The sequence below is a fragment of the Pan troglodytes genome, chromosome 15, assembly GCF_028858775.2.
Source record: "Pan troglodytes isolate AG18354 chromosome 15, NHGRI_mPanTro3-v2.0_pri, whole genome shotgun sequence".
Lineage (NCBI taxonomy): Eukaryota > Metazoa > Chordata > Mammalia > Primates > Hominidae > Pan > Pan troglodytes.
This window is the reverse complement of record NC_072413.2, coordinates 102,659,121-102,678,703: the sequence shown is the minus strand read 5'-3', so window position 1 is coordinate 102,678,703 and position 19,583 is coordinate 102,659,121. Positions and strand designations below refer to the sequence as shown.

General features: G+C 49.3%; 1 long non-coding RNA gene across 1 annotated transcript in view; it reads left to right on the top strand.

Moving 5' to 3' along the window:
- LOC107968263 (uncharacterized) overlaps nucleotides 1–18,385 on the top strand; it is a 33,268-nt gene extending 14,883 nt beyond the window's left edge. Inside the window, exon 3 of the long non-coding RNA XR_001709380.3 lies at nucleotides 17,838–18,385. This is a non-coding gene — a long non-coding RNA (uncharacterized LOC107968263). The remainder of the gene's footprint in view (nucleotides 1–17,837) is intronic.
- Nucleotides 18,386–19,583: the final 1,198 nt, after the last annotated feature.

The window sequence follows — 19,583 nt, the reverse complement described above, 5'->3', positions numbered from 1 at the left end:
CTCCACCCCCCAATCCCTGCAAGGAATTCCGGGGACAGTTGCAGCAGAGGGGGCCTGACCAGTGTAGGGGTGGAAGCCCAGGCAGGAGGGCTGTTCCTCTGTGTGGACAGGGACGTTCTCAGGTTATGAAGCGAGTGCACTGCCGGGACCGTGCAAACCCAAGCCGAGGGTGGGGCTCGCTCCTAGTGCCACACGCGGGCTCTGTGCATCCTGGGACTGTGACCTGGGTAATCGCTGATCTTGTGCTTGGCTCCCTGGATCCTCCCATGGGGCAGCACGGCTGAGGTCCTGCACACACGGGCCACACGAGGGCGCCGGAGCTCCACCCGCGGCCTGGCGAGGCAGCAGTGTGGACAGGGTCTGGACCCCTTGGTGGAGTCCAATCAGAGAACTGGGTCCCCTCACAGCAGCCCACCTGCAGCGGGCTGGGCGGGGTCGCTGGGTCTCCGAGCCCCTGCCAGGTCAGGAGAGAGGATTGTGGCTGCCCTGAGGGACGGGTGCTGCTCCCTGTGGGCAGACCAGGTGGGCTTCCTGGTGGAGGTGGCATCAGTGGCAGGAGCCCAGTGGGGCTGAAGGTAAGGCTGGAATATAGATTTCCTGGTCAGTGAGTGTGTGTCTGTGCCAATGGAAGATGGGCCAGTGAGCGTCCTTGTGGTCAGAGTTCCACACCCACAGAAAGCCGATCCATCCATCCTGTAGTAGAACCCTCAGCCCCCGAGGCCAGGGATTCAAAGTACCTCCATGGAAGGAGCCCCAGGAGGAAGGACCCCACCCCCATCCCCGGGGTTGGCGTTGAGAAACACGGTGAATAATGGATGCTACACCAACAGAGGGATTAGCACAGAGCACAGGAAGGGGAGGCCTATTCCTTGTTAATATTTATTAAACCCACAGCCTCATCACTCCAGAGCCTCATCCATATTAATTCCCAATTAAACATTTATATGAAGGAGATTGCTTCTCCTCCCCCTCAAAGAACCTGTTTGAAGCTGGGACTGCGGTTGGCCATCAGGGAAGTGGGGTCTCCAGGGGGACCTGGGAGTGGGGGCTGGAACAATCCCTGGACTTGCCCCTGAGGCCCCCCCGCTGCAGCCCGTGGCCCCAGCTACATCCTGGCCTGCACCTGCTCTCCATGCCCAAGTCCCACAGAATGGGTCCCCACTGACCGGTCCCAACACCTCCAAAGTCCCTGAGGTCAAGGCCCTGTCTCCAGCTGCAAAGTCAGTGCCTGAACTCTGTCGGCCATGCACACCTCGGTAAGACTGAGTGGGCAGGGGGTGGCTGAGTGCTGGCAGGAGGGGTCCAGAGTGCTGGCGTTGTCTGGGGTGGGCCTCGGGCCCAGCAGATGATGCCTTCCAGCAGGCTTGGTGCCACTTTCAGGGGACAGCCCAGTGGGGTCCCCAGGCTCCCTTCAGCCCACTCTCCATCTGTGGTCAGGGGGCGTCTTTCTTTTGTTGACTTTGGTGTGGACGTGGAGGGTGGTTACTGGTGGTCTTTGGTGCTTGGGTTGCGTGAACACTGTCCTGAGGGTGCGCCTCCTCCCCGAGCCCTGCCTAGCCTCCCTGCTGTGTTTGTCAGTTTCCCCTTTAGTCCATCTGCGGCCGGCGTGACTTTATTTGTCTCCGTATAACGAGCCACTTTCCCCTGCGCTGTGTTCTCCTTGATTTGTGGGAGTCACCTTTTACCTAAGGAGTTCCCACACGTCCCTGAGTCTGTTCAGGGTGGGCTTGCTCCGTCACCGGCAGCGTGCTGGCTTTTATTTTTATCTTTCATTTCCATGGCTTCATAGTTTATCTTCATTCTGGTGGAGTGAGCCCTTTCTCTTGGCTTTTCAATCAGCCTGTCATTCAGGGACGCTCCTTCTTCCATCGCATGCTGAGAATAGGGCTGTGGTCGGGTGTCTTTAAAATGCCTGCTGGAACTTTGCTTTGCGTTGCACTAATCTAGAAACTAATTTGGCGACGTCGTGGGCTGTGCTGCTGGTCACTCCCGAGCTGACCATGCTGCCTTCTCCTTTCAGTGGCTTGGCTGGGTCCTTTCACTGAGTTCCAGAATTTTCTTAGCAAACGGCCAGCCCGTCCCTTGGTAATTTAATTCCTATCCACTTAATTGCTTCAGTTGCTGAAAGGTATCTTATTTTCTGGCTGATTATTGTTGCCATAGAGTCACATTATTGATTTTTGTAGGTTTATCTTGTAACTGTTCGTCCCAGTAGTTTGTTGATTCAGTGACATTTTCTACATAGATGGCCACGTTATCCACCAGTCATGACAGTTTTATCTCTTCCTTTCCAGTCCTTACACCTCTTCATTTCTTATATATATTTTTTTTGTTTGCAGTGTTTCCTGGGACTTTCGAGATTATGTTAAACTGAGTGGTGATAAGGGTCGCCCTTGACTTCTAGTCTGGAAGAGATTGTGTCTTAGATTTCTCTGTGAAGTCTGATGTTTCCTGGGGGTTTCTGGAAAGTAGGTTTTTTTCAGGTTAAAGATGTTCTCTTTTATTTGTAGCCTTCTGAGAGTTTTTAGAAATTATAAATAGGTGTTGAACTTTATATGGGTCTTCTGTGTCTATTGAGATAATTCATGTGGTTTTTTTGTCCCTTAGTCCTTTTAGCAGACTGGTGAGTCACCTGAGGGTCTGATCTAATGTGAGCCATTCTTCCTCCTCTTGGATAGACCCTGCTGGACTGCGGGGTATTATTTTTTAACCATTTTGTTGAATGCCACTGATTATAAGGTGCAATGTTGTTTTATGTACCTCTAAGAAAGAAAAAATGCTGCCTGTAAAACTATGACACAGTGCTTTATCACATAGAAGCTCCACTTCACGTGCATGGGAGAGCTATCAGACTTATAGGATTTTATCATAGCTCACTCTTACGCATCCATAAACAGGGAAAAAAAGCAAAATCACAGAAGGAAGGTGCCCTAAGATGCCCCACTCCCAGAGCTGGGCTCCCCTGAATCGCATTTGGACTTAGCATCCCGATGCCCTCATTTCTCTGTGTGGAGCCTTGGAGTGCAGAGTGCGTGGGTGGTGACACACGTCTCGGACGATGGGTGGTGCCCGTTCCTCAGTGGGTGGCGACACAGGTCTCGGGCGACGGGTGGTGCCCGTTCCTCAGTGGGTGGCGACACAGGTCTCGGGCGACGGGTGGTGCCCGTTCCTCAGTGGGTGGCGACACAGGTCTCGGGCGACGGGTGGTGCCTGGTTCCTCAGTGGGTGGTGACAGAGGTCTCGGGCGACGGGTGGTGCCCGTTCCTCAGTGGGTGACTGTTTGAAGCACTGTCACTGTCCCTGCTCTCCCGGAGCCAGGGTCTTCGCAGGGCTGGCTCAGGCCATTGCTCTGACCATGTCCCAGAGGAGGTGGGTCAGCCCCCCAGGCCTCCTGGGTCCAGCAGATCCAGCGCCCACTGTGTGGGCAGTCTGTCCGGAGGGGTCCCTGGGACCCTGCTCTCCTGGTCAGTGCTGGCCCCTCTCACTTCCAGGGATTTGAGGAGAATGGAGGTGGGCTGGACAGCCTGGTTAATTATTCACTGATTTAAATGAGATAGCAAAGGGCTTTTTATTGATTTGCATATAAAAATTATGAAACCCAATATATCCTGAACACGCACAAATTAGTGGGCTGCAAAGACACGTGAGCCGGGTGATTCCACGAGCTTCAGGCCCCAGGCGCTGGGACGGGATTAAGGTCAGCTGCAGAGACAGATGGACGCGCGGCCCGTTAATGGCCCGGAGACGCGTGTGCATAAAAATGTATCCTTTCCCACACGACCACCGTTCCTGCTCCTCTGGCGGGTGTCTTAAATGTGCTCTTGTATGTATAATATTAATTTAGTCATAAAATAAAAGGCAGTAGCTCAGAGAGGAGCCCATGTGAACCATTAAATTCAAAGTACCGTGTGAAGTATTCGCGGTTCTGGTTGCCGGGTGGGGTGAGGGGAAGGGGCCCTGGAGGGGGCCTCTCCACACCCATGAGGAATGAACGTCAAGCAAAGCCTCCATCTCCTTCCTCCAGAGCCAAGAGCACTGGCCGTGGGTGACAATTAGAAGCTGGCTGGGGACCCCGGTGGCCCTAGGATGGGGTGGCTGGAGGCTGGGTGGATGAGGACCCTGCTGCAGCAGGCATCCTTCAGGTGGAGAGTGGAGGTATTGTGTGTGCCGCTGTGCACCAAGAGGCTCCAGGTGGATACAGCAGATCCAGGAGGCGTTTCTGGGGATTGGGAGAGCTGCTGGGGGCCCCAGCAATCCACAGATGCACCCAGGAGATGTGCCAGGAGCCGTCTTCTGCTTCCCGGGGCCCCAGTGTGGCACTGCGCCTGATCTCCACCCCCAGGACGGTGAGGTGTCTGTGGTTTAAACCCCCGGTGGGTGGTACGCACTCACGGTGCCCAAGCTAGCTCACACAGTTGGAATGGAAGGAGGGGGGAGGGAAGAAAGGATGGAGGGATGGGTGCAAGAGCCGGGGCTGGGATGCTGGTAGAGCACGGGTGAGGATGCGGGGCAGGAGAGGGGACACTCATGGAATCCTCGCACCTCAACCTCAGAGGGGATGTGGGGCCAGGATCACACAGCCCAGCCCCTTGAGGGGATGTGGGGCCAGAATCACACGGCCCAGCCCCTCGGAGGGGATGTGGGGCCAGGGTCACATGGCCCAGCCCCTTGGAGCCCTGTCATCTCATCACCAGTGACCCTAGGCTTCCTGTGTGACCCTTGCAGGCTGGAAAGCCCCCTCCACTCAGGATGCATCCCCCAGCAGGGCGAGACTGAACCAACCTCCTGGCAGGCCCGGCCAGTACTGCGGGCGAGGCCCTTCCTCCCCCACCTTCCAGACATCCTTCAACTGTGGATGAAGCCGAAGCTACCCCCACTGGCTGCCACACCCCAACCCTCCCAGAGCGGGGACTTCCCTGGGGTGGCAGGTGCATCTCCTGGCTCCGGGCTACTTGTTGAGGCTGCTATTGAGGGCCCATCCTCCGGGCGTGCACCAGGCCCCATCACCTGCAGGTCCATGGGGCACCTAGGCCGGCCCCCGGGGGCTTTCGGGGTTGATGGGATTGGGGATGCCCCTCCATGCCCTTTGCCTCCTGTGTGTGCTGACCCCCAGCCCCTCCCCGCTTCAGGCAGCTTGGTGTTCCGGGACGTGTGGAGCCCACTACTGCTCCCCTTCCCAGTCCACCCTGGGCTGTGGGCTTGTGTCCTGGAATCTTCTGTGGGTTGCCGCAGCGTCTCGGCTGTGCTCTGGCCCTGTCAGCCCCTCCTGTGTGGGGCTACTGCCCCCTCTACATGCAAAGCAGATCCCAGGTGCAGGCACAGCTTCTCCGCTGGGGAGCAGAGGGGTTTTCTGCAGAGAAAACACCCCCTAAGCTGTCGGCTTGAAGCCCCTGGTCCCGTTGGCCCTCCCTGTAGTGTCCTGGCCGTGACAACCCATCTCTGGGCTCCCTCTGGGGTGGTGCGGGGAGGGGCTGCTGGAGCTGGGCCCTCTCCCCTTTGGGGTCAGCAGGCCATGGGGTACCTGGGTGTTCATGTCCACCCCAGGGCCCTGCCGCAGGGGAACACACCCCTTGGCGTGGGGATTGCGCTGTAGAATGCATTTACCTCTTTCTTCTCTTTCCCCAGGGGCACAGATTTTGGGGTCAGGAGGCCAGGCCAGTGCTCGGTCAGATTGTCTGGCCTTGCTGAGCCTCAGTTTCCCTCTCTGCAGCACAGGAAAGGTTATGGCTGTTGTCAGGCGTGCCAGTGTGGGCTCCTCCCTGTCAGGTCCCAGTGGGGCAGGTTGGCGGGGTGGGCAGGTGGTAGCCGGGAGCCCATGCTGGTTCCTGTCCACTCACAGCAGGGCCCTGGGCAGCGGCTCAGTCGAGGCCCTGGGTGCGCTGGAGAGAACAGGGCAGGTGGCAGAGCTGACCCAGGTCAGTCGGATTCGGGGGGGCCTGACAGGGGAGGAGGTGAAGGCAGGGGACCCAGCCCACCTTCGGGGTCCACTGCTCACCTCAGAGTGGTCTGAGAAAGGCAGCTGCCCTGTGGGGACAGGGCTCCTGGTCAGCCCCCGGCAGGCTCAGAGCTAGCCCTTCTGGCCCCACCAGTCTCATCTGTCTCCACATCAGTCTGAGGCCCTGCTTGGAACCTCAGGCCAGGGGGCGGCCAGGGACGCGGGGTCCCAGCCAGGCGGGCTCCCATGCTGCTCGTAGATTCTGACAGGACAGATGACAGCGGCGAGTTTTCACCTGATGGGCAGATGGGTGTCGTCTGTTACTGTCATTAATCAGTGCCAGCTTCCCCAGAGCCACTAACAGGCTGCCAGGAGGGAAGGATGGATGGGGCTGAATTCATCAAGAACCAGGCAGAGGCCAGCAAGGGTGGGCTCTCAGCTAGGAAGCGATGGTGGTCACGGCAGCAAGGGGTGGGCTCCTGGGGGAACCCTGCATAGCTGTGGGAGGCAGCAGGACAGTGGATTGGGGCTGGTGGTCGTGGGCTCAGCTCCCTGGAGCCCGCCCTGGCAGCACGGCTGCCTCGCACCGTGGGGGCCTCTGCTGTTGGCACTGCAGGGCCTCAGGCTAAGTCAGGGGCAGCTGGGCCTGAAGGCCCTGGTCTGCTGCCATTTCTGTGCCTGCCTGGCCCCAGCGCAATGGCGGAGGCCATCCAGACGTGACTATGTTGCAAGGGGCTCTGTGTTCTCACCAGTGGCAATGTCACTCCCATGGGGCAAACATTGGCCCTGGTGGCAGCCAAATATCTTACTCTTTTTCTGTACAAAGCACAGAGGCACATTCAGAAAACAGGCATATAAACAAGACCAAGAGGAGCTCTGTGGCGGTTTGTGGTATATTCCACTGGAAACGTTATTCAGTGGTGCGACACGACCGGCCTCCACAGAAGTGCAGAAAATAACGCAAGAGCGCAGGCCGACATGGTGTGCTATTTGTTGTTGACAGCTCCCTCTGGAATAAATCAAGCATGACAGCTTCATCCCATTGCCCCACCCGTGGAGGAAGTAGGAGTTTCTGACCCCCGCGCTCCGTGGGTGCTCCCAGGCTGGTGGCTGGGAAGTAGCTTCTCTGTTTTCTAGTTGGCATTTCGTGCACCTGGAGCAGTGCTGTACGCGTGCGTTGGCCGGTCCTGGTTCTTCTCCTTGAGACTAACCTGCTCCTTCCTGCTGAGGTTTCAGGAAATCAGCAAAGACCCTCTGGCGTCCCTCATCTGAATAGGATGGGGAAGCCTGAGCGTCAGAGTCTACAGGTGTTGGGAAATCACCCTCTACACTGCAAAGCAAGGGCGGAGGAGGGGACCAAGTTATGCACAGGTGTGTGGCAGGGCCTTCTACCTGGAGGCGCGTCGGGAGGCACAGCCGGCAGCCTCTCCAGGGTTGCTGCTTTGCAAAGGTTGAGGGCAGAGAGAGGAGAAAAGAGCCCAGGTCCTGAGCACATGGCCTTTGAAGAGATTTCTTCCATGAAACAGAGGCGGAGACCCATGCCTGCCACCTGCCTGTCTGGTGGCTCAGTCCTCTCCTGGGAGGAGTCAGGCAGGGCTGGAGGGTGGCAGGGGCCCAGCGTGCCTTGTGTGAAGAGCTGGGGACACAATGACCTTGACCATACCCTCTGCTCACTTTTCAGCTGGGTTAGATGTCTTTTTTATTAAAATTGACTTTCATAAGAGTTCTTTCTTTATCCTGGATTCCAATTCTTTATTAGTCACGTGCATTGCAGATTTTCTCCAAGTCTGTGTTTGCCTTTCACTTTGTAGTCTGTTTTTGACTTTCAGACATTTTACATTTTAATCCAGACAAATTTATCAGTATGTTCCATTATTGTTTGTTAACACTGTGACTTGTTTAGGAAATCGTCCTGCTCGTCAATATCACAAGCATATTCTCCCAAGCTTTCTTTGAAAAGTTTTATAGTTTTGCTTTTCACCTGTTAGTCTTTGATCCGTGTGGAATTTAATGTGTATGTGGTATAGAATAGGAATTTAATTAATTAATTTATTTATGTGAGACAGAGTCTCACTCTCTTGCTCTGTCACCAGGATGGAGTGCAGTGGCACAGCCTTGTCTCACCGCAACCTCCGCCTCCCGGATTCAAGTGATTCTCGTGTCTCAGCCTCTCAAGTATCTGGGATTACAGGCGCAAGCCACCACGCCCGGCAGGAATTGAATTTAATGCATCCTGTGCGGAAAGCCAAAGTTCCCCATGCCGCTTGTTCAACAGCAGCTTTGATGCCTGCTCTGTGCACTGTGCAGCCCTGTAGCCACTAGGCACGTGGAGCTATTTAAATTCCATGAACTGGCAGGGTGCAGTGGCTCACACCTGGAATCTCAGCACTTGGGAGGCCGAGGTGGGTGGATCACCTGAGGTCAGGAGTTCGAGACCAGCCTGACAAACATATACGAAAAATATAAAAATTAGCCAGGCATGGTGGTTGGCGCCTGTAATCCCAGCCACTCGGGAGACTGAGGAAGGAGAATCGCTTGAAGCCGGCAGGTGGAGGTGACAGTGAGCCGAGATGGCACCACTGCACTCAGCCGATGCGACAGAGCGAGACTCTGTCTCAAAAAATAAATAAATAAATAAATAAATTCCATGAACTAACACTGAATAACATTTAAAATTCAGCTTCTCACCCCAGTTGTACCAGTCACATTTCAAGTGCTCGGCAGTCACAAATAACTGACAACTATAAAAATGAACAGGGATAGGGAAGATGTGAAAAGCACAATTAGGTTTGTTTGAATAGACACCTGGGGCAACTGCACTCAATCCCAGGCCACACATGCTTTCTAGGCACCCATGGGGCATTTTCAAAAGTTGGCCACGTTTCAAAAATACCAAAAAGTGGATTGTTCGGGCCATATTCTCTGATCAAACTGTGGTAAACTTGGAAATCAGTAACAAAAGGTAGTAACAAAATCCATAGTTGTCAAATGAAAAACACACGTATAACTAATTCATTTTCAAAGACAAAATCATAAAGGAAATTAGAAAATGTTTAGATTTGCATAATAACTACTTATCAAAACTTGTGGGGTTCAGCTAAAACAGTACTTACAGACAGGTTAGTCTATTTTACCATTTTGCTTCTCAAAAATCTAGTTTTGGCTGGGCTCGGTGGCTCACACCTGTAATCCCAGCACTTTGGGAGGCCGAGGCCAGTGGATCACCTGAGGTCAGGAGTTCAAGACCAGCCTGGGCAACATGGTGAAACCCCGTCTCTACTAAAAATACAAAAATCAGCCAGGCGCGGTGGCGCGCACCTGTAGTCTCAGCTACTCGGGAGGCTGAGGTGGGAGACTTGCTTGAACCCAGGAGGTGGAGGTTGCAGTGAGCTGAGATTATGCCACTGCACTCCAGCCTGGGCAACAGAGTGAGGCTCTGTCTCAAAAAAAAAGAAAAAAAATCTAGTTTTGGCCAGTCATTCTTGGCGATTTTTGTTCTCTGTTCCATTCATTTCTGCACATACATTTATGGTTCCGTTCCTTTCTTGGGTTTGTGGTGTGGCTGGTTTCATGTTTCTTGATTTGGATTCTTAACTCGAGAATTTTAACTATCATATTACAATATGTGCAGTTTTAGGTTACATATTTCCCTTCCCAGCATTACTTCAGCTGCATCTCCTTAGACTGTGCTGCTTCACTGTGCTTTTCTCTTCTTTCTGATCCTTATTAGTTTTTATGATTTTCAGTTGTGAAGTGGAAAATCTTCCACTCTGATGTCAACTTGTCAATTTTTCATTGTAATACTGAACCTTTTTTATTTATATATTTGAGCTATGTTTGTCATTCTATGGTAATCTCTGAATCTTTACTAATGCTTTTTTACTTGACATTTATTTTGTTTGGTATTAATATAACTTCATAAACTTAAAGAGAATAAAGTATTTGCTAATTTTTAAAATTTCTTCTTGAAACCTAAATTGTTGGTGTTTCTGTATTTTGCATCTCTTAGGAACGCGTATAGCTGGATTTGGTTTTGTCGAAGCTCTATTTTAACTTGCAAGTTCAGTTTATTCATATTTATTGACACATTTGGATTCACTTGTGCAATTTGATTTTGTGATTTTTGTTTCTTGTGATTTTCCTTGGCTTCTTTCTCCCTCGTTTTCTGTTTTCTGTGGGGCTGAGGCATTTTTTTCCTTCTTCCTTTTTCTTTCCAAATTCTGTTTTTATTTTTAGTAGATACATGCATACTTGGCTTAAAGTCTAAACGCAATCAAAATCTATACAATCCTCTAGAATATTAAAAGGACGTTGGAATATTTGAACGGTAATTATACTATTCTGTACGTGTTTTTCTGAACTGTTATTTTAGTTTCATCTTATTTCTTGTTTTCGTATCACAAAATTTGTCCTTATCATCATTTAATAACAATTAATCTCATTTGGATTTACTTACATATTTTATATTTTCTCCTCACCACTACTTTTTTTTTTTCTGTTTTTGAGGCAGAGTCTCACTCTGTCACCCAGGCTGAAGTGCAATGGCACAATCTCAGCTCATTTCAACCTCCGCCTCCTGGGTTCAAGCGATTCTCATGCCTCAGCCTCTTGAGTAGATGGGATTACAGGCTCCCACCACCATGCCTGGATAATTTTTGTATTTTTAGTAGAGACATGGTTTCACCATATTGCCCAGGCCAGTCTTGAACTCTTGACCTCAGGTGATCCACTGGCCTTGGCCTCCCAAAGTGCTGGGATTGCAGGCGTGAGCCATCATGCCCAGCACCCCACCACTACTTCTTGACTCTCACTCCTTCCTTTGGATTTAATTTGTTTCCCTCTGAAAAATATCCTTTAGGAATTCTTTCAATGAAGGAATGTGATTGTTCAATTTTTAATTTTTGTTTGTTGAAAGTGTTTTAAAAAATATAGTTGCCACCCTGACTGGCAATGTTGTTGGGTGTAAAATTCCAGGTTGACACATACTTTCTCTCAGCATGGTGAAGACATTTCCTCACTCCGTTCTGGCTTCTACTGTTGTTGTTAAGAAGTCAGCTGAATTATAGTTCCCTTGTAGGTTATCTGCCAATATGGGCTAAATTGTGCCCCACTCCCCTGGATGACATCCCAATCCCCAGTACCTCAGAATGTAATTGTGTTTGGATAAGGTCTATAAAAGGTAATTAAGTTAAAAACGAGGCCACTGAGGGGGATCCTAATCCAATCTGACTGGTGTCCTTATAAGAAGAGGTAGAGACACACGGAGGAAAGGCCATGGAAGAGCATAGTGGGAAGGTGGCTATCCGCCAGGCAAGGAGAGAGGCCTCAGCACAAACCAAACCTGCCAACACCGACAGCTTGAGCTTGGACTTCCAGCCTCCAGAACTGTGAGAAAAGGAATTTCTGTTGTTTAAGCCTCCCAGTCTGTGGTATTTTGTTATGGCAGGCCTAGCAAACAAATACTTCTGGTTTTTGCTGTTTACTCTGTTTTTTTTTTTTTTTTTTTTTTTTTTTTTAAGACAGAGTCTCACTCTGTTGCCCAGGCTGGAGTGCAGTAGTGCAATCTCGGCTCACTGCCACCTCCACCTCCACCTCCCAAGTTCACGCCATTGTCCTGCCTCAGCCTCCCGAGTAGCTGGGACTACAGGCGCCTGCCACCACGCCTGGCTAATTTTTTTTGTATTTTTAGTAGAGACGGGGTTTCACCATGTTAGCCAGGATGGTCTCGATCTGCTGACCTCGTGATCCACCCGCCTCGGCCTCCCAAAATGCTGGGATTACGGGCATGAGACACCGTGCCCGGCCTGCTGTTTACTCTTAATATATTCTTGTCATGATATTCTGCAGTTATACACTGAGATATAATTAGGTATGTGATTAATTTTATTTATTCTGCCTAGAACTTATTAGGAATTGTGAATCTGAGAATCCCTGTCTTTCATCAATTCTGGAAACCTCTCAGCCATTGTCTCTGCGAAGAAAATAACGACTGTGGCAAGCCTGAGACCGCTCGCCCTTAGAAAGGCTACTCACGAGGATGGCCTTGGCCAAACATGGATTTCAGGAGGGTGCTTGTCATTTCTAGAACTGACAAGATTGAGTGGCTTATTGTCTCTAAACAGTTTGTGCAAACAGTAAAGTTAGTTTATGCTAAACACCTGCTTTTCTTCTGGGAGCCTGGAGTTTTGGTATGTGCTAGGCAGGGGGTGCCTGTGTGACCAGCTGGAATCCCTGGGTGCTGCAACTCTGATGAGCTTCTTTGGTAGACAATAACTCACCTGTGTCATCACAATTTGTTGCTGGGGGAATTAAGTTCATCTTATGTGACTATTATTAGGAAAGGAGTTATATTAGTTCATTTTTGCATTGCTATAAAAATACCTGAGACTGGGTAATTTATAAAGAAAAGAGGGTTACTTGGCTTATGGTTCTGCAGGCTGTACAGAAAGCATGATGTTGGCATCTGCTCAGCTTCTGGGGTGGCCTCAGGAAGCTTCCAATCATGGTGGAAGGAGAAGGGGGAGTAGGTGCGTCACATGGAGAACAGGAGGAAGAGACTGAGTGGGGAGGGGCTACATACTTTTAAGCAGCTCTATCTCATAAGAACTCACTCATCATCATGAGGACAGTGCCAAGGGGGATGGTGCTACACCATTCATGGGAAATCCACCCCCATGATTCCAGCACCTCCTGCCAGGCCGCACCTCCAACATTGGGGATCACAATTTGACATGAGATTTGGGTGGGGACACAGATCTAAACCATATCAGGGCTCCTGGAAACTTGTGCCTTGTTTCCTCCAGATTTCACCCCATGAGACTTTTCCCATTGCTGATTTTTCTGTGGATTCTTTTGCCGTGATAAATCTTAGCCACGAGTATGACAATGTGCTGAGTCTTGTGAATCCTTTTAGCAAATCTCATGTTTGGGGATGGTTTTGGGGACCCGCACACGGTCTCTCAAACATGGTCTCAGTTCTATTCTCTCCTGGAGCTCCAATTAGAGATAAGGTAAACTTCATTCTTTCCTTCTTGACGCTCTTTCATATCTTCCCTCTTTTCATTTCTTTGCTCTGCCTGCTGGATGATTTCTTCAGACCTTTACAGATAGTAATTTTCTCTACAGCTGTGTCTTAACTTCTATGAATCTATTCACTGATTTTAAAAATTCTAATGACCATAGTTTTCTTTTGAATATTTTTATAATTTATATATTTATTCATTATTCCTTCAATTATTTATAGCAGTATAGACCCATGAATTCTGATTTTAGCTATTTTAGTTCAATGTGATTATTATTTATGTTGTTGTAGAGATTTCCCAGCCGATGCCATTGGGAGCTACTTTTGGCCACCCCTGTGTTCTTTTGACACATCCCTCTCGTTTTTTTGATGACTTCTGTAGCTCAAGATTATGATTTTTCCCTTCTCCAGTTATTTCTCCAAGCAGCTCTGGTTCCTTTAATTAATTTTAGTTACTTATTTATGTTTGAGCATGTGAAGCATTAACATGGTTCTAAAAGTCAGAACAATAGAAAATAAAAGTGCCCACAGTGTCTCTCCCCCACTTTCTACCCTGTTCCCATTCCCCCATCTTTTCCACTCCTTTGGTTTATCCAAGCCTCTATAGCCAAACAACCTTATATGTTTCTCGTTTATTATTCTTGTATTAGTCCATTCGTACACTGCTATAAGGAACTATCTGAGAATGGGTAATTTGTTAATATAAAGAAAAGAGGTTTAATTGACTCACAGTTCTGTAGGCTATACAGGAAGCATGGCTGGGAGGCCTCAGGAAACTTACAATCATGGTGGAAGGTGAAGGAGAAGCAAGCACATCTTCACATGGCTGTAGGAGAGAGAGAGAACAAAGTGGGAGGTGCTACACACTTTTCAAACATCAGATCTGGTGAGAACTCTATAGGAGATGGCACTAGTGGGGTGGTGCTAAACCTTTAGAAATCACCCCCGTGATCCAGTCACCTGCCCCCAGGCCCCACCTTCAACACTGGGAATTACAATTCAACATGAGATCTGGGTGGGGACACAGAGCCAAACCATGTCAGTGTGTTTCTTTTTGCACAAAAGAGTAGCTGCATGTTTAATTTCCTATTTCCATTTACTTCTTACACAGAGCATTCTATAGAGGGTGTTCTGCTCTTTGCTTTTATAATATAAGAAGTTCATCTGGAAGCCACTCACAGAGTTGAGTTCTTAGGAGTCTTTATCACTCTTTTTCAAAGCTGCATAGAACTTCATTGCGTGAATGTATCATGGTTTATCCACTACTCTCCAGTTGCCTGATATACAGGGTTTCCCCATATAGGCCGCAATGAGTAACTCTGGGCTTACGCAGTTTCTGTGTGGCTCCCCAGAGGTGGGATAGCCAGGTGGAAATGTAACTACAGGCCACAGTTTGGTAAGATACTCCAAATTCCGGCTGGGCCTGGTGGCTCACGTCTGTAATTCCAGCATTTTGGGAGCCCGAGGCCGGAGGATCACCTGAGGCCAGGAGTTTGAGACCAACCTGGCCAACATGGTGAGACCCCTCTCTACTAAAAATAAAAAAAAAATTAGCTAGGTGCAGTGGTACGCACCTATAATCCCAGCTATTCGGGAGGCTGAGGCAGGAGAATCGCTTCAACCTGGGAGGCGGAGGTTGCAGTGAGCTGAGATGGCGCCATTGCCCTCCAGCCTGGGCAACAGAGCGAGACTCTGTCTCAAAAAAAAAAAAAAAAAAACCCTCCAAATTCACCTCCTAAAGGCTTGTGGCAGTTTACACTCCCACTAGTAATGTATAAGAGTTACTGTTTCCCACAGCCTTGCCAACAGAGTATATTGTCATGCTTTGTAATTTCTATCCATATGAGAAGGTATCTTAGTGTAGGTTTTTAAGTGTGAAATATAATAACATAAAGCTTACCATTTTAACCATTGTAAGTGAACAGTTCAGTGGCATTAACTACATTCATATCGCTCAGCAACCATCACCACCATCCATCTCCAGGCTAAAACTGTAAATTGTGTGTGTGTGTGTGTGTGAATATAAAATGCACCCACTGGCTCTACTGGAGCCGCCGTGTTGTTTAGATCTTCTGTGTTCTATGTGGCAGACAGGGAGGTGTGCTGCTCAGATCTCCTTTCCAGAAGCATTTGTCTCTCTGCTGGAGAGGAGCAGTTAGCCAATGGCCTGCAGCTGTAGCCCCTTCCGGGGCTGCCACAATGCTTGCATCAGGCCTTGTTCTTCCTGGGCAGCCTCAGGCAATGGCAGGGGCAGGTATGGGATGAGGACCTGGCCAGTTTTGTTCACCTGGGCCTTTCATGCAGCCTTTGCCTTAAACCTCCCCCAGGGTTGTTGAGACTTTGTGAGACATGCGTCTCAGCCCCCGGCTCTGCCTGTCCAATCCTGTGCCTGCTCCACCTTCACCTTCCGTAGGTGCTGCCCCTAATGCACCTCTTACATCCGGACTTCAGCGCCTGCCTGCTTCCTGGCGGACACAAGCTGACCCACTTTACTTATTTTTTTGTTCCCTTGAGCCGTCTTGCTCCGGGAGCGATATGCTAAAGTTTCCTATTGCTAGTTTGCTGCTATGACTCCTTACAGTTTCTGTGTTTTTGCTTCTTGAAGGTGGTTGCTGAATTATTTTTATTTATTTACTTTTGAGACAGGGTCTCGCTCTGTCACCCAGGCTGGAGTGCAGTGGCATGATCTCGGCTCACTGCAGCCTCAACCTCCTGGACTCAAGCAATCCTCCCACCTCAGCCTTCCTAGTAGCTGGGACCAAGCCATGCACCACCATGCCCAGCTAATTTTCGTAGAGACTGGGTTTCGCCATTTTGCCCAGGCTGGTCTTGAACTCCTGAGGCTCAAGCAATCTGCCTGCCTCAGCTTCCCAAAGTGCTGGGGTTACAGGCATGAGCCACCACATCTGGCCCTGAGTTACTTGTTGCATAACTGATCTTTTCGTGAATCGTGTCTTTTTGCATTAAAAAGTTCTTCTTCGTGCTGCCTAAGGCTTTTTTGTCTTGAATTTTACCTTGCCTGCTAGCGTGGTCCCCATTTCTTTTCTTGCTGCATTTATGTGACTCATGTACCTTCGTTCATCCCTTCAATTCCAGCATTTTGGATCACTTTACTTCAGCTGTGTCTTGAATACAGCATGTAGTTGGATGTCACTTGTGAGCCAAAGTGATTTTTTTTCTTGTGGTAAGTGAATCAAGCCCATGACTTTGTGATGGTCTAAGTGTTCACGTCCCCCCAAAATTCCTATGTTGAAACCCAGCTCCCAAGGTGATGTACTAGGATGTGAGAAGGGCTGCCCATTTGGAACAGGATTAGTGCCCTGTTAAGGCCCGAGGGAGCCGCTTGCCGCTTCGCCTTGTGAGGGCATGTGGAAGGCACCCTCACAGGCGTCGCATCTGCTGGCACCTTGACCTTGGGGTTCTCAGCCCCAAGAACTGTGTTGCCTGTGAACTTCCCAGTTGTAGGTATTTGTTACAGCAGCCTAACAGGACCAAGACAGATTCATGCGTTCAGCGTCAGCTGTTATAATATTTTCTAATATGTGTATATCGTGACATTCGCCATGTGATGTGTAAGCTTTGCTCTTTCTTTCCTGTTGTTTTTCTCAGGGGTTTGTATTTTTATTCTAAGGATTGCTTATCCTTTTTAAGTGCCCTTAGTTTCCTGTTTTCTCACCTAAACTTTCACTGTGGGTTTGTTAGTTTTGGGCAGTAACTAACTGTCCCCCTGATTGCCCGTGTCACCGTAAATGAGCTGATGCTATTTTCCTCCTTCCCTCTCTCTTCTCCAGCGTTTCAAAGTTGCGATATTCCTACCTTGTCACTGCACACAACATCAGTTATGAACCTTTCACCCTCTGCCCTTATGATGCTCCTTGTGCTGAAGGAGCACAGTCATCTTTTGGGTTGGATGAAGTTAATATTCTAGTAGATTCTTCAAGAAGGGCTCATGGGCCGGGTGCGGTGGCTCACACCTGTAATCCCAGCACTTTGGGAGGCTGAGGTGGGCGGATCACTTGAGGTCAGGAGTTTGAGACCAGCCAGGCCAACATAGTGAAACCCCATCACTACTAAAAATACAAAAATTAGCCAAGTGTGGTGACGCACACCTGTAATCCCAGGTACTCGGGAGGCTGGGGCAGGAGAATCACTTGGACCCAGGAGGCGGAAGTTGCAGTGAGTCAAGATTGCCCCACTGCACTCCTGCTGCACTCCAGCCTGGGCGTCCCAGTGAGAGACTCCATCTCAAAAAAAAAAAAAAAAAAAAAAAAAAAGACAAGGGCTCCTGGTTCAGAATGTTCTAAGTTCTTGTATTGTTAAAACTGTTTTCCATAGTTTTGATATTTGAAGGGAAGCTTCACTAGATATTGATATATTTGTATATCTATGCTTATCTATTTCATCCTGTTATAGGACAAGGGGTCCTGATCCAGACTCGAAGAGAGGGTTCGTGGATCTCACACAAGAAAGAATTCAGGGCGAGCCCACAGTGCAAAGTAAAAGCGAGCTTATTAAGGAAGTAAAGTGGTAAAAGGGCAGCTACTTCGTAGACAGAGTAGAGCGTTCCCGAAAGTAAGAGGAGGAACGTGTCCACCCTAGGTACAATGCTGGTATATACGGGGAGATGCGCTCTGCTACCAGGGTTTGTGATAAAGAATTAATTTTCTTAATTGCTATATTTTGCAAGAATTGATATTATTACCTTTAAAGCAAAATTAGGAATGCCGTTGTTCTCTAGATATTGGGATAGCTGAACACTCCCAAGTCCGGATCTGTTTAGTAAACATTATTCATTTGTTCCCTTAACTGTAAACATCTAGAGGCTTGGAATGCCTCACTTTCTGAGGATGCAGCTCAGCAAATCCCCGTCTCATTTTCCAGCCCTCACTGAAGATGAAGTCGCTCTGGTTTGAACGCCTCTGACAATCCTACGGGCGAGCACATCATTTTCCAGCCCTCACTCAAGACGGAGTCGCTCTGCTTCCAACACCACTGACAATCCTACGAGTGAGCACAACATTTCTGGATTAGAGGGAGACCCACTTTTTATTTACAGAATATATTGGCATTGGTTCCTTGTGACTGCTGCCCACCTGGGACAATGTGGTGATAGTGAGAGGAGCCTGCCTGTGCAAAAGGGGGTTTTGCTCTACAGGAGGGAAACCTGAAGATTATGAGTCTTAGAGCTGATGTAGGAACTGTTACACCCATGGGAGAGTGTAAGATAAACCTTATTTTCTAATGTCAACAGATCCTCTCTGAGAAGAGAAGGGAAAGGTCCCAGATTTACTATTCTTTGGGATGTAAAGTAACGGTCCTGAGTTTCATCTGGCTTGGAAATCTAAACACATACCAAAAGGGAGATAAACCTGTCAACCTTTTCCCTGGGCTCTTTCTTTCTTTCTTTCTCCCCCCGTCCCTCCCTCTCTCTCTCTTTCTTTCCCTCCCTCCCTCCTTCCCTCCCTCCCTCCCTCCCTCCCTCCCTTCCTCTCTCTCTCTTTCCCTCCCTCCCTTCCTTCTCTTCCTTTCTCTCTCTCCTTTCTTTTTTCTTTCTTCTTCTTTTTTTTTTTTTGAGACAGAGTCTCGCCCTGTCTCCAGGCTAGAGTGCAATGGTGCGATCTCGGCTCACTGCAACCTCAGCCACCCAGGTTCAAGAGATTCTCCTGCTTCAGCCTCCGGAGTAGCTGAGACTACAGGCGCCTGCCACCACACCCAGCTAATTTTTTTATTTTTAGTAGAGATGGGGTTTCACCATGTTGCCCTGGCTGGTCTAGATCTCTTGACCTCATGATCCACCTGCTCCCAGCCTCCCAAAGTGCTGGGATTACAGGTATGAGCCACCGTGCCTGGCCTCTTGCTTTCTTGCTTTCTTGCTCTCTTTCTCCTTCCCTTCCCTTCCCTTCCCCTCCCCTCCCCTCACTCCTTCCCTCCCTCCCTCCCTCCCTTCCTTCCTTCCTTCTGTCCCTCCTTCCTTCCTCTCTTTTCCTTCCTTCCTTCCTTCCCTCCTTCCTCTCTGTTTCCCTTCCTTCCTTCCTTCCCTCTCTCTTTCTTTCTTTTCTCTCTCTCTCTCCCCCTCTCTCTCTCTTTTGAGTTGATATGTCACACTGTTGCCTAGACTGGAGTGCAGTGGTGCATCATAGCTCACTGCAGCCTCAAACTTCTGGGGTCAAGTGATCCTCCCACCTCTGCCCAAAGTGCTGGGACTACAGGTGTGAGCCACTGGACCTTCCCCTGGGTGTTTCTGAGTCTTTCTAGGCTGGTTTCCCTTCCAGGCATCCGTTAACCCAGGTTACCAGTAATTTTTTCTCAGAAAGCCATGACCTTGCAGAAATACCAACATATTTTCTCTATAATAAAAAATCCTTGGTGCAGAATTTCTTTCACCAATGTTTGGAAAACGTTGCTCCACTTTGCCCTGCTTTGCTATTACTTTTGAGAAATCTGATGCCAGGCGGGCTCCTTTGCTCTTGTAAGCTATTTTTAATTTGTTTTTGAAACATAATAATTTCATTAGATATTTTCTCAGAGTTGGTCATGTCTGATTAATTATCTCGGCATCTATGGGGGTGGGCCTTTCAATACGTAGACTCGTCTTTCAATTTTGAGGCATCTTCTTGGACTAAGGTC